The following is a 6,000-nucleotide window of genomic DNA, read 5'->3' as shown; positions in this document are numbered from 1 at the left end:
TGCCTCGTGCCCTGGTAGCTTCCGAGGCCCCTCCTCCCTCCCCACCCTCTTCCTGGTTCCACACCCTTCCAGGATCTTAACAAGTCAAGCAGAAAGTCCTATCACCTCCAAAATGACCTTTGAACACAACAAGAGGTCAGAAAATGTTGGACCAAGCGTCTGTCCACTGCCTGTCTGCTCCTGCCTGGGAGTTGGGAGACTACCCAGCGCGGGGACCTAGACCCAGCTTGACCTGGCTTTCCTGAGACCTGCAGCATGAGTCTTCCCCTCCCTGGGCCCAGTTCTTCTCCTGTGCAAAAGGTGGCAGCCGGACTATCTTTCCTTGTGTTGCCTTGCCCCGGGACATTACCAAGGTCAGGCAACGGTTGATGATAGGATATATTAGATCTGCCGGAGGCTATGAAATTTCCTTCCATCCCAGATTGTGGCTGATAGATTATCTCCCTGAGACTGAAGCTGATAGGCTGGCCTGGGGTACACAGGCCACTCCTGGGGCAGCGGGTCCACTGTGCTGGGGGGTGAGTCACCGTGACCTCACGCCGAGGGTGTCCTGGGGGATCCAGGGTGGGAAGCAAGTTAGAGACTATCCCTACTTCAGGGACCCTGGAGTTTATTTTATTTTATTTTTGTAAGATTTTATTTATTTATTTGTCAGAGAAAGAGAGAGAGCACAAGCAGGGGGAGCAGGAGGCAGCTGGAGAAGCAGGCTCCCTGCTGAGCAAGGAGGTTATGACCTGAGCCGAAGGCAGACGCTTGACTGAGCCACCCAGGCATGGGACCCTGGGGTTTAAATGAGTCCAAGAATCACCTGTAATGGACATAGGGACTTTGGTTTATAGAGGTTCACAGAGAAATCTATCAGGGTCACTGGTGACTGATGCAAGAGCGAGTGTGTGTGTGAGTGTGTGTGTGTGTGTGTGTGTGTGTGTGTGTAAGAATATCTAGAATGATGAATGATGCCCAGGTGGTCAGATGGAGGGAATCTGGGGCATGCAGAGCAGCTCAGGAGGGAGTTTGGTTCAGGTCTCGTGGAGCCGTGGGGGTTCTGGCTCATCCCTGAAGAGCTACGCAGGAGGACACTTGATAGAGAGGTCTGGGGCTTGGGACCAATGACAAGGGTGAGAACATCATCTCCTGCCCAAAGGCAAAGAGAGAAGGGTCTTTCCAAGCTACACACTGTGTGCTGCTCGTTATCCTTGGGAAGGATGCCAGTGAGCTCTGAGCTTGCCTGCTCCCTTGGCTCCGAGGGATCTGGAGGCTACGTCGTGGAGGAGGAGGGCTCTTATCCAGCTCTGGCTTTTGGCAGGTGGAACAGCTCTGAAATGGACACCAGGCTGCAAAAGACTCCACTGCCTGGGACACTGCTCATGAGACAGCGAATTGCTGCTGAGCCCCAGTCTGCATGTAGCCCCATGCCAGGTTCTGGGGAGCCCTGCCCCCCCCCCCCATGACATACTGAGGAGAGAAGAAGCCAAGGGGTCAGGAGGCTTTAGCCTCTCAGATGTGGAGCCGCCTTTCTGGGGCTGGTGTTGAAGGAGGGGAGCTCAATCCTGGAAGGATGTCAGACCTGGCAAGTACCAATGGCAGGGCCCCCAAGGGGAGCATGATGGATCGGGGAGACACAAGGGGATTAGGAGCACAGAGGAGGAGCCCCAACCTCCTGGGGGGCCCAGGTGGTCTTCAGAAGAGGCATGGCCTGAGTTGACTTGGAGAACCATGGGGGCAGGGAGTAGGGAAGGATGTTCCAGACAAAGGGAGGGGTACTGTGGGAGCGAGCAAATGTGTGTGGGAGAGAGCTTGCTTGGGGACATGGGCAGTGCAGCGTGACTGGATCACCAGGTGGAGTAGGGGTGCTCAGGGAGATGGGTCTAGGTTGCCGAGAGGCCTGGGCCACCCTGATAAGAAGCTTGGCCCCAACCTGGATGGGGTGGGAACCCTTCACCTACGGGATAAGCAGGAGACAGACTTGCTTAGCTTTGCATTTTGGAGAGTGATTCTGGAAGCTGGTGTTGAGAAATGGCAGGAGAAGCCCCGACTATCCCTAGCACCTGGGCCATCTGTTTGAGCACCGTCCCCCCAACCCCCAACCACATGCCTTCCCCTACCATACCACTCAGAAGGACAAAAGGCTCACCAAGGTTTGAACCCCAGGCTTTGTTACCTGGGTCCCTTTGATACGTTATAGAGAAAATGAGAGGGTGTCAGGAAGCAACAACATTTCAGATGAAGAGCAGCCATCTTTAGAGCTGGTATCGCGGGAGGCTCTGCCCACTGGGCCCTGAGAGCCCCTCACCCCCAGCTTCCGTGAAGCTGCATCCCCCCCACCCCCCAGAGAAGCTCAGTAGAGTGTGGGGAAATGCAGCCTTGAAATACCTCAGCTGGGAAAAATCCAGCTTGGGAACGTCCAGCTCGCACTAGCTGGGGCCTGCTGAGTCTTGGGGAGACTCCAACATGGACCCTGCTCCTCACCCATTTAGACTCCAGTTGCAGTGTAAAGGCCATGGGAACAGAGAGAAGGCCAAGTCAGAGCTATCTGGGAAGCTTCCTGGAGGAGGCAGTGTTTGATCTGGACCTTGAAAGGTAGGTAGGCTCTCTTAGGGAGAAAATAAAAGCTGATTATTTTCCCCTTATAAAAGTGGTATGAGAAAGATACTGGAAATTCAGAAACACGGAAAAAGGAAATTAGCATTATCTTAAAATGAACAATGAGATCCACTAACCAGTTATAATTTGTTTTTGTTTTATTGAAGATTTTTCCAATCATTTTAATGCACATTTATTATTAGTATTTTTTGCTATGTTTTGCCTTTACGGTGGTTGCGCTGGTTTTCTATTCCTGCTGTAACCGCGTCGGGCAGGGAGTGAGGCACCGGGGCCAGTGGCGCAGAGTAGAATAAGGCTCATTTCTTCCGCAAATACGTCTTGAAGGTGTTGGGTCCCAGCTCGGGTCCCAGGCAAGCAAAGATGAAAAGATCGTCTCTGTCCTTAAAACATTCTCAGTATAACGAGGGAAATAAGGCAGTGAGCAGAAATCCACAGCATGCCGTCATGCGTGTTTTGGGCTTTGCTGCAAGAGCAGAGGAGAAAATCCTAACCCCACTGTGGGGAGGGCATCACGGAGGACTTCCTGGAGATAATACCTATTGGGTTCTGACAGATGGGTAGGAGTTAGACAGGTAAGTGGGGGAGGAACTGTAAGCAGGAAGAGTTAGGGGTCCCCAGGAAAAGAAAGACAAACATAGCTTTCTTGACAGAAGAAAAGTCATCTTAGGCCCTCAGCCATCTTGTGAAAGAACGTAAGAACAAACAGCCACCATGAGGTCAAGATGTAGCCCCATCATGTTCAGAAGTGAAGACGGAGCTGACACACATTCTGAGTTATCTCTGCAGGATCTCAGCCCCTCTGAACACTGACATCCTGGACCCACTGGAGTCAGAGACTCGTGATGTTGACCCTTGCAGGCCTCGAGATTTTGACCTGGGCTCGTCACCATCACATGACTTTTGCCCCAGTTCCATGCTCTGTTCCCCACGGCACAAGCCCCTTCGGGAATACGTGTGCAGCCTTAGCTTGAAACTTCCCCAGTTGTGTTGTTTGAGGGGTCACTGTGCTGGGAAAGATCCCCGGGATGCCCCTTTTCTTGAGGCAGGTAAAACCCTTCCTTTTCCTATCCTTGGGCTTGACTGCATCTTTGGCTCAACACCAAGAGGTGAACCCAGTTTTGGGCAACAGAGTGGGAGGGAAAGAAGATTCTAGATGGAGGGCACATCATGAGAAAAGGCACGGAGGCAAGAACCATTACCGTGAGTTTGGAGAAACCACTGTGTTGCTACAGCAGAAATTGTGTAGGAGGGATGGGAGGACAGGGGCCGGGGGCACGTTTCAAGCAGCAATGAGCTAGACACACTGGACAAACCTCCCAGGGAAAGCAACTTAAATGCTGGATAAAATACAATACTCTTTTACAGTGCATCTCTCAGCCGATGTCATAGGAAACTCTGAGAAATGACTGCAAACAAGAGCTGTGACGGGTAAGCAACTGTCAAGGCTGACTTCTGTCCTGAGGAATTTTGCCAAACCCTGGTGACACTGAGCTTCCTCTCTGGTGGCTCCCTCTCTGGTGGCTGTACAGATGGAGGTGACGAGGGATAAAGCCCAGGACTCCCTCCAAAGTGGGAATGCTAGTAGGATACACCTTTATGAAAATGGAATCCAAAGGCCGTACCCTTTGTAAGGATTAAAGAAAAATAAAGCCACGTGCCAGTTTTGATATTGGCACTTGGTGGGTTAAAAAAAAAATTCCTCTGGGGGCCTCTGGCTGGCTCAGTCTGTAGAGCACGGGACTCTTGATCTTGGGGTTGTGAGTTCAAGTCCCATGGTGGGCGTGGAAGCTACTTAAAGGAAAATAAATCCCTCTGAAAATGGTTAACTGCAGGTGGTCCTTGCCTAAGTGCTCTAAAAACTCTGAATGGTTGAATTTAGTGTCAGGTAGTCAGGGGTGTCCCCAGGTGACTAGCAGAAGCAAAACCAAATTCTTTCTAGAGGAACATAGCTTCAACCAGGACTTAAGGAATTCCCAGGCAAAGGGTCAAGGAAAATGAACCGCTCATAGTCTGCAACCCCCAAACTCAGAAGAAAACAAGGCCCCGCGAGTGAAAACCGACAGAGAGGCAAACAGCAGAGTCAGACCCAGGAAGTCTTTAGAAGTCAAAACAACCAGACACAGAATAAAACAATATGTTTAAAGAAATAAAAAATAGCTTGAAAATACGGACGACAGTAGACTATACGGCATGACCAAGAGAATTTGAGAGGGAGCAAAACAGAACTCCCAGAAATGAAAAATACAATTAAAATACAAAATTTAATGGGAAGACTTAACATAGCTTAGACACAGCCGATTGGAGAATTAGGTAAGATCTCTCCAGAAACCGGAGAGATGGGAAGTATGAGAGGTGAAGACAGAGAGAAGGGCTAGCATGTGTGCAATCAGAGTGATAGAGGAACGAAGAGAGAACAAGGGAAAGGCAATTATTTTCTTATATTTCTGGAAAAACTTCCAAATGATTGAGCACCAACCTCCAGATTTAGGAATCACAATGAATCCCAACTACGAAAAAATAAAATAAAAAGCAATCCATAACTATATACGTCATAGCAAAATTGCAGAACACTAAAGTCAAAGATCTCAGAAGCAGCTGGAAATAATAGGTTGATCACCCAAAGCCTGGCAAACTGACTTCTCAAAGCATAGCTGGGAGCCAGGAGGCAGTGGAATATTAATATTACCAATGTTGCACTCAAAGTAATTGACACCCTAGAATTCTACGTACAGTGCAAACAGTTTCAAGAAAGAGGATAAAATGAAGTTTGTTGTTGTTGTTTTTTCCAAGCAGAAACTAGAAGAGCTCACTACTACCAAACTCTTATTAAGGAAATGATGAAGGCTATTCTTCTTTTCTTTTTTTTTTAAGATTTTATTTACTTGTCAGAGAGAGAGAGAGAGAGAGAGAGAGAACAAGCAGGGGGAGCAGCAGGCAGAGGGAGAAGCTGTCTCCCCACCGAGCAAGGAACCCAATGTGGGGCTCGGATCATGACCTGAGCCGAAGGCAGATGCTTAACCGACTGACCCACCCAGGTATCCCAAAGCTATTCTTTTTTTAAAAAGATTTATTTATTTATTTTAGAGAGAGAGAGCGCACGCGCGTGTGTGAGTATGTGGGGGGAGGGGCAGAGGCAGAGTGAGAGAGAATCTCAAGCAGACTCCTCGCTGAGCGCAGAGCTGGACGTGCGGCTCGATCTCACAACCCTGAGATCACGCCCTGAGCTGAAATCAAGAGTCAGATACTTAACGACTGAGCCACCCAGGTGCCCCGATAAAGGCTATTCTTCAGGCAGAAGAAAATCGATCCCAGATGGTGGATCCGAGATTCAATTTAAAAAATGGTCAGTTAAGGGGCGCCTGGGTGGCACAGTGGTTAAGCGCCTGCCTTCAGCTC

This window comes from Ursus arctos, unplaced genomic scaffold, assembly GCF_023065955.2.
Source record: "Ursus arctos isolate Adak ecotype North America unplaced genomic scaffold, UrsArc2.0 scaffold_12, whole genome shotgun sequence".
Taxonomy (NCBI): domain Eukaryota; kingdom Metazoa; phylum Chordata; class Mammalia; order Carnivora; family Ursidae; genus Ursus; species Ursus arctos.
Note: the sequence above shows the minus strand (reverse complement) of the source record.